This window comes from Temnothorax curvispinosus, unplaced genomic scaffold, assembly GCF_003070985.1.
Source record: "Temnothorax curvispinosus isolate PA1 unplaced genomic scaffold, ASM307098v1 QBEX01003323.1, whole genome shotgun sequence".
In the NCBI taxonomy this organism is placed as follows: domain Eukaryota; kingdom Metazoa; phylum Arthropoda; class Insecta; order Hymenoptera; family Formicidae; genus Temnothorax; species Temnothorax curvispinosus.
In genome coordinates, this window is record NW_020213103.1 from 399,822 (window position 1) to 408,100 (window position 8,279).

Below are 8,279 nucleotides of genomic sequence, written 5' to 3' on the forward strand. Positions count from 1 at the left end.
AACGAAAAATTTATTTAATTGTTAGTGCATTAAGTATGATTTTATTTGATCCAGTCTAGCCACATGTACCTATATGCGATAGCAGCTATTGATGATTTGATTATCAGCTTACAAGTCGGCTAACTAATTCCATGTACACATTTATATAGATGCGTAAGCATATTGCATATTGTTCGTTGAATCTGAATGCTCGCCGTACGTGCTTAATGAGATTGATTAATATTCAATTACGTAAAGAGCTTTTCCGATGTATTGGCTAAAGCCAACCCCTATATGAGTCAGAATTGCTATATATATCTTCAAAGTTGCCACGTTTCGTGAAACATATTATATAGCTTTATGATTATCATTCTGGTATAATTCATTCATTGAAAATTTATCCTTAATAGTTAACTCGTTTAAATCTATAACTGACAAATGATTTTAATTGCAGGTATCGGAAGAATTTTGCATCGCCAATCGTAAGAGGAGCATCATATCTAGTAAGTACTACTATTTTCTTTTAAAACATTTTTTTTTATTATTATTCGTATAATGAGCATACCTATTTATGTAGCGATATAAGGAATTTAAGAACAAGTCTCCATTCTTTATAAAATACGATATTTGATAAATATAGGGTTGTACTTATTCTAAAAATTTTTGAATAATCGACGCGACATGAGTCTGTATTTATAGTCCGTTCTTATTTCAGTCAGACCGTCTTAAGTAAATGTCTTAAGATATATGGCTCTGTGATTAGTTATATTTCATAACATCTTAAGGTTATACTTAAAACGGTCTTAAATATAAGACCCGACTATATGATTACCGCATATAAATCGATATTAATTAAATACAAATTTATGATACACGCATAGAATGTTGACCAATATACTGTCAAGCGGTAAAGCTAGTGCTTTCAACAATATAATATTATTGAAACGTCAAAAACGACACAGTGTTATAAAAATGTAAAGCAGTTTACAAGAATAGCGTTCACAGTTTACCTTCGTGTCACACTTTTCTTGTAAATCGCACGGCACAAGCTAAACTTAAAAAAGTTAGATGTAAGAACCGGAAAAAGCTTCTTGAACTTTGTGATCTCGTGAAAGTTTGTGAGGTGGAGGCGCCTGTGGCGTTAATAACCTCATGCATCATCTGCGGGCGAAAAATTCTCCATTGGCCGCTGACGCAGCAACAAAAAAATTTGGTATAGCGGTTTAACTGCCGTCAGAAAGGAGAAGAGAGAGAAAAAGAGAGAGAGAGAGAGAGAGAGAGAGAGACGGAGAAAAATCGCATACATGTAACAATATAACATTTATGTCGATAATTAAAAAGTATTCCTAAAGTTTACTGAATAAATAAATAAATTTTTACGTTTTGCAGTTACTGCTAGTTTTAACAACCTTTTATTGATTTGTATTAATTTATTAAACAAGATTAAACACGTTATTTATTTCATGAACAATAGATTAAAGAGAGATTCAATATGTGTATATCGTATATCATTCCATACATGATTCGTAATATTTCGGTGTTATTGTATTCTACATCACGTTCAACCAGATCTCGTCTGCATTCAGTCTACTGGATTATGAAATTATGAGAAACTGTGTTTCCGACTGGTGCGCGTCAAAGGCAAACTGATGACGCACTCTGGTATTTTGCCAAAATGAAGGGAAAATGTGAAGCGAAAGCGAGGAAAGAGGTAAACCTAAAAAGAAAAATAAAGGAAGCAAACACGAAAAGGAAAAAAAATACGATACGCGATATAAATGGCAGCCACGCGATCGACACCTGCATGCGGCTTTTTAAATAAACATCAGGTTACCTCTCCGCAAATTTAGAGGGTTAAAAGTGGTTCCTCGGTCATTAATTGACATTCTCTTTGGCTGTTCTACATTTATTCATCTAAGTACATAAATGGAGATAAATGTTTTGAAGTTTCAATGTTTGCGATTACTAATCTAATTCGTTCTGATAAAGAAAGATTTTTAATTAAAAAGTATTGTATTATACTTTATCAGCTGTTTTTAATTAGATCAAATATTAATTTTACTAAAACAGATCTAAAAGATTCTCATATTATTGTACATTGCGATTGGTAAAATGTAATTTTGAATGATACAATACTAAAATTTTACTACTCAAAGCTTCAGAATAAAGTACCTATCATAAATCTTCGATTTTTGAAAATTTTTGAAAATGCTTTAAAATTGTAAAATGCTAAAGAAAAGAGAATATTTATTTATTATTATAATATTTTTATTACAAAGATCAGCTTTTATTATTATTAGAAAAAAAAGAAATTTAGAAAGAAGAAATTTAGAGAAAGATCGAGGTACAAATTTTAAACTAAATTGTTAAAGTTTATTTGCTAAAATCTGCACACCTGCACTATTTTATTTCTTTACGTTTATTGGACACGCAGTAACATTACTTTTATGTATCACACTCTGAAAGATATTTGATAACAGATATTTGATAACATGCAAGCATTGCTTTACGAGGCAATACCATATTTTTGCTCGTGTCGTAGGAAAAACCCCAAAAAAGAAAACAGGGATTTCAGTGCTCTACCGCGTAGATTGTCAGTACGGCGGATTGGTTTGACGATATGAGATCGCATAGCCTACAGCTAATGTCATCGAAGAGCTATCCGCCAGCCTTTATCCGGTCCATCCGTAATTAAATTCCGACGATCGAACTAACTGAGAGCCACGCGTGATTGCATGCACTTTGACGCGTGACATTAAGGAATTTTGTCGCTCTTTTGTTGAATCGCTGAAGCACATTCGAGCTTACAATCTTTCAGTTTGTGAAGTTTACTAATTTTGTACGTGTCGGAATCTGGAAGGAGCAAGTTTCCGAAATTAGATTGAAAGTTTATGTAGAAATGATAAGATAAGTCACGCAGTTGTCAAATAAAAATTCTTCTAATACTAAATATTTATTTATTAATCCGAAAATATGAATATTTTCTACAAATTGTTTTTCCATTATGATTTATTGCTTTTATTATTTAATGAAAGTATGTTCTTTATCATCGGATTTTGTGTATAATTGTAAATATCATTATTGCCATGAGTGCAATCAGTAAAAATTGTTTCTTTTATCAATTATTTAATGGTTGGTGGTCGTATCTCCACCGACGTCTCGGCACTTACTATTTTCTGAAGCTATAATTTTCCACCAGGACAGCACGTGCGACAAACGAGCAACGCATATTCCGCTGGTCGTAGGTTTCGTAATTTACGGGCAACGTCAGCCATAAGTCATTAAATTTTGTCTGGCGCATTCTGCAGCGAAATAAGAACTGAGAAAACTTCAAAGATTTTGCTCTAATTAAAAGTTTACAGCTATATGAAGTTTATTTCAGCTTATTTCTTCTAATGCTTTTTTAAATAAAAATAGCGACACACAATTTTATCAATAACTAGGAACTGAAATAATTACTATTGAAAGAAAAAAAAATTGAAATATTTGTGCATTTGGGGACACATTTTGCAGTTGTTACGCGTATTTTTTGTGATTTTATATAACGTGGCCGGCGTATGCCACGCAGTCTTTTTTGCACTTTTACATTTTATTGGTGCATTCACGTCGCTCGTGCTCGAGCTATAATCGGGGAAGGGAGCATTAAGTGCCAGCCGCAGACTAATTGAATCCTTCTCATTATCTCACACAAAAGATGCTCCATGTACCTTCAGCGGCTGCTATCGGTGCACGGATAGGTATATGTGTATATATACGTGCGCAATGATTTAAGTGCGGCCTCAGCTTTGCCCTCCCCCGCTTTGAATACGCTATTACCCACATTATATTATTTTCGTTTTTCTGCTTTTCTTCCTGCTCGGTCTCTTAACACAAATTTGTTTCGCTAGCAACAAGTTTATTATGGTTCCACCAAAATCTCCACGAAGGAAACTAATTACGGACGATAGAGGTCTGAGCTCGTCGTAAGTGATCGTGGCAAGTTGTCGGTAGACCCTTCAACGTCATTCGCTACGTCACGCTACTATTCTCATTAAATTTTATCTTGCGAATTTTTATCTCAATCTCATATCGCACATTCGGTTATTTAATGCAAATTGGGATGCCATCACTCTATTAACGTATCTTTTTCCGCTATGGCAGCTTCCTTCTTCGTTAATTTTTGTTTGTTACTCCATTCTTTCGTACGCGCCCTTTGTCCTCCCTCCCTTTTGCGGTTTCCGTTTCTCTCTCTCTCTCTCTCTCTCTCTCTCTCTCTCTCTCTTTCTCTCTTTCTTTCTCTTCTATGCGGAAGCCTGCGTAAAAAGGGGCAGTTCCTCATTTAACTTGCAAACAAAATTATCCATGGCGACTCTGTGCTAATCATGCGTTGATGAACCGCGCGTGAGCCACGCATGCGATTGCAACTGCGAGGAAGAAAGCTCGAGCGGATAAGATACGAGCTTGGCGTTATGATAACCGCTCCTGCTACTCGTCTAGCTATTTTCCTGTTTCTCCGTCCTTTCGCTTTGATGCCCTTATTTTTCTCGTTCTCTCGTTCTCTCGTTCTCTCTCTCTCTTTTTCTCTCTCTCTCTCTCTCTCTCTCTCTCTCTCTCTTTCTCTCGCATGCGCGCTTTCGCTTCGTTGATGCATATCGTGTTGGGACGACAAAGATGCGACAAATCATATTTCGTGCTGTAAATGAAACTATACGCAATTTAATTTACATCGTCAAACGTGATATTTTTGTCAGCGATCTGCTTCTGTGTATTGCTGACGACGTACTCGGTATTCGCGAATATCTTCCAAAATATTGAAGATTTTCTGTTAATTATAATTTATTTTAAACAGTAATAACATTTATGTGATTATAGAGTTCTCCATATTTGAAACAATTTTGATAATTATTTTTGAATAGAAGACGATCAATCATTCACACGATGTAGTACCATGCAGTTTGCCAGTTATACATGTATTTCATCGTGTCATCGATTTAACAGTCAACATACTATTTAGTCAGTTGCGTGAAAATGCATCGTATTTCAAAGCATTATCAAATGATACATCATGAATGGTTAATGGTAACTCCGATATGAATGACATATCGATGCATATTGATAATTCTGAATAAAATCTTATGACAAAGTATTCCAGTTATTTCATAATATAAGGATATCATTTGTTATAGATTGTAAAAATTAATTTTGACCCACAAAAATAATTCAGAAAAAATTAAGATGCATATTATTGGTTTATTATTCAAACCAATTTTTGGTTAAATGTGTTTTAAGATTTTTAGTTAATTAAAATAGAATAAAATAATTCTTAATTATTGAATAATAATCTACGATATCTGTTATGTCATATTTTTTATTAAAAAAAAGTGTATTATCGAAGAGCACTCTCATTCTTAAAATATACTTTTTAATCAGTAAGAGATATCACCCGTTCTGATTATACAAGTCCGCCCGTGTCATCGCGAGATCCACAAGCTCGGCCAGCTAAGAATTAAGGAAACAGACTAAAGTGAAGATAGCAGAAAATTAAAGAGGAAGGATTTAATACGGCGATCCCTTCGTCCCTCTCTCCTACCGCCCAAGCTTCTCGTCATGCGAGTTTATGTGTACAGCAACGTGCAATTTTATATTATTTAAGAACACGACGCGCTCTTGTTGCGTCTGCTTGATTATTGTTATCTCACCGACGAGCGGTCACTTCCGGTCGCGCGCATGAACACGCCTGTACGCCGGGCCGGGGTAACCGATCTCACGGGAGATCGGCGCCGTCGATCGCTCTCGTCGAACGCACATACGCGCAATTTTGCATGCATATATGCAACGATTTTTGGGAATCGGCGCGCTACGCTGCCACGCAGACGCATCTTGCGGAACGGAGCCCGCCTCGAAATTAGGGGCGACGATTAGATGGCAATCTGCAGTTATCCATATGCACGCGGCAGAGGGACGCGCGAGGGAATCGTTGTGAGACGTGACCGGACAGGCGGACATCCCTAAAAATCATTAACGTGGACTGATTTTCATATACAGGATGTTTGAGAATTTACATCGGTGGGTGCTTTGTAAAACGAGAGATTCCAACAAATTTAAATGCTAAAAATTTTAAAAATACTATTTTATCTTTGATAATAGAGTCCGATATAATTGCTATATAAATACTTTATTAACTTTACGCATTAAAAAGTGCAGTTTTAGAAAACTTTAATTTTATTATAATTAATAATAGCAATTTGGAGGGAAAGGTCGATTTTTACATTTATTGGAAATTGAGTGTCACTTTCCTTTATACAGAAAATTATCCATCTAATCAGTCGCTAACTTTCGACTATATTCTGATATTAAATTTATAATCTCAAGGAAAAACTTTCTTAATTTTATACAAGCTCCAACAGTTCTGGAACTTTGGTTTGATCTTTTCGTTATTCGATATGGCCCTGAATGAAAATATGTTAATTTTCTTTCTTTCTCTCTCGAGTGACAAAAGATCTTTCATTACGCCGAGAAAAGCTGCGCCGGTTTTCACCGCGCGCCGCGGTCGGAAGAGGCGGAAGCCGATTACGTAAATTCGTGAAAGTGGTCGAAAAACGGCGTCGTCAACTCCGTCCATTGTTATCGTTCCTCCTCTTGCTTTGCATCCGATCATAATTTCTTCGGCGCACCTCATTTAATATCCATTATCTTGTCAGCTGAAAATCTCGAAATGCCGATCGATTTACAATTTCATCGTAATGTGTTGCTTCCAATGTGTGCATTTTGTTGGATACGAGTTTTACAACTTATGGACGTAATATTTAATTTTAGCCATGTATTTTAATTTTGCTAAATATCGTCAAATTGGTTCGCGTAAAACAAGCTTCACACGTTATTTCAAGAAAACGATTCGAATATTATTCTACTTGTAACGTTTTATTTATTTAAGACAAGTGATCTTTTCCTTGCATCACGCTCCGAACCATTAAATTTTAATTAGGACAATACGGAAACATCTGCCTCGCATCTGCTTGAATAGAAAGTGTAGAATAACAATTTAGAAAAGAATCCATTGTTCCACGTTATTAACTAGCTTCAATTTTCCATTATCTTGATACCTGCAGGCAAGATATTATCTTTAAAAATATTGTGGTAACAAATATATTTTTATTATTTTTATACATATTCTAGAAATATTTTTATCTAACAAATGTTTCAATCTAAATATCTAAATATCCGAATGATTTATAGATATAGGTGTTAACATTTTTTCACCTTTCCATTATTTCGTGTTTTATTATTTTTTATTTGTTTTTACGCGTATTAGTATAAACGGACGGACTGACACTGACTAGAACAGTATCGGAATGACCCTATTTATCCCGCAGCGTCATTGTATACGGAGCGAAATGTCGCGCGATTCCTCTTTTTTTTTTTAACGTCGGGATATCCGTATGTTCCGTATGTATAACGAGCACCCACCGTCTCTCGCGTAAATTTCCGCGTGCAATGTACATGAGCGCAGGTGAATGAACGCGTGTGCATGTGTGAGAGGCTATTGTGCGCGGGTCCATGTAAGGACGTGGCGCTTATGTGAAATGTGCCAACGTTTCTAACGTTTACTCTATGCCGCATTGAAATCTCAGGAGCCTTTTAAACCGCGCGTCGACCAGCCGTGGGCGGTACGACGCCGACGTCCCGCTCCCATTTTCAGTAATTTACTGTTGAATGCACATCGTTGACGGCGCCGCTTACTTAACGCGATATGAGCCGGGCATTTAAGCCAGACCGACAGGATAGTGTCAACTCGATTTAAACGTCATTCGGATTTCATGCGTACTCGGATTACGCGGGAACGGTGGAGGCGCGCGCGCGTTCTATCGACGGCGCGTTCTCGCGCTTGGCGGAATGCGGGCACGCATGCCAATTGTTTGACGCAAAGCACATTTTGTGGATAACGTTTATTCCGCACACATTGCCGCGCCATCGCAAGCTTTATTGTTCAGTTTACTCGGCATGTAGAATCCGTTTCCGTGCAATAGAAATATTTTCCCTGTCCGCCGCAGAGAGTGATCATTTTATTCTCTATCTCTCTCGATAGACGTCGACCGCGTTGGCGGTCGACAATCCGTCGCGCGGAAGCTTTATCCGCGCGATAGCAGAGAGATACGCGTCTTATACATGAAAAGCATCAACCGCCGTCAGACAGGAATTGCCAAAAGAGAGGTAGCGTGATGCGCGTCTCTTGTAAGATATTACAAGCTCCCTTTTTTTATCCGTCGAATATCCTGATATTCTCTCTCTCTCTCTCTCTCTCTCTCTCTCTCTCTCTCTCT

General features: G+C 36.7%; 1 protein-coding gene across 6 annotated transcripts in view; it reads left to right on the top strand.

Annotated features, from left to right (window-relative positions):
• Positions 1 to 8,279, top strand: part of LOC112452369 (protein tincar) — a 151,011-nt gene that overhangs the window by 40,933 nt on the left and 101,799 nt on the right. For 4 of the 6 annotated variants that reach the window (XM_025012534.1, XM_025012530.1, XM_025012535.1 and 1 more), the window contains exon 2: positions 434 to 482. The exons of the other annotated variants lie outside the window; for them this stretch is intronic. The gene's annotated coding sequence lies outside the window, so the exon portion shown is untranslated. The remainder of the gene's footprint in view (positions 1 to 433; positions 483 to 8,279) is intronic. 6 annotated transcript variants of the gene reach the window in all.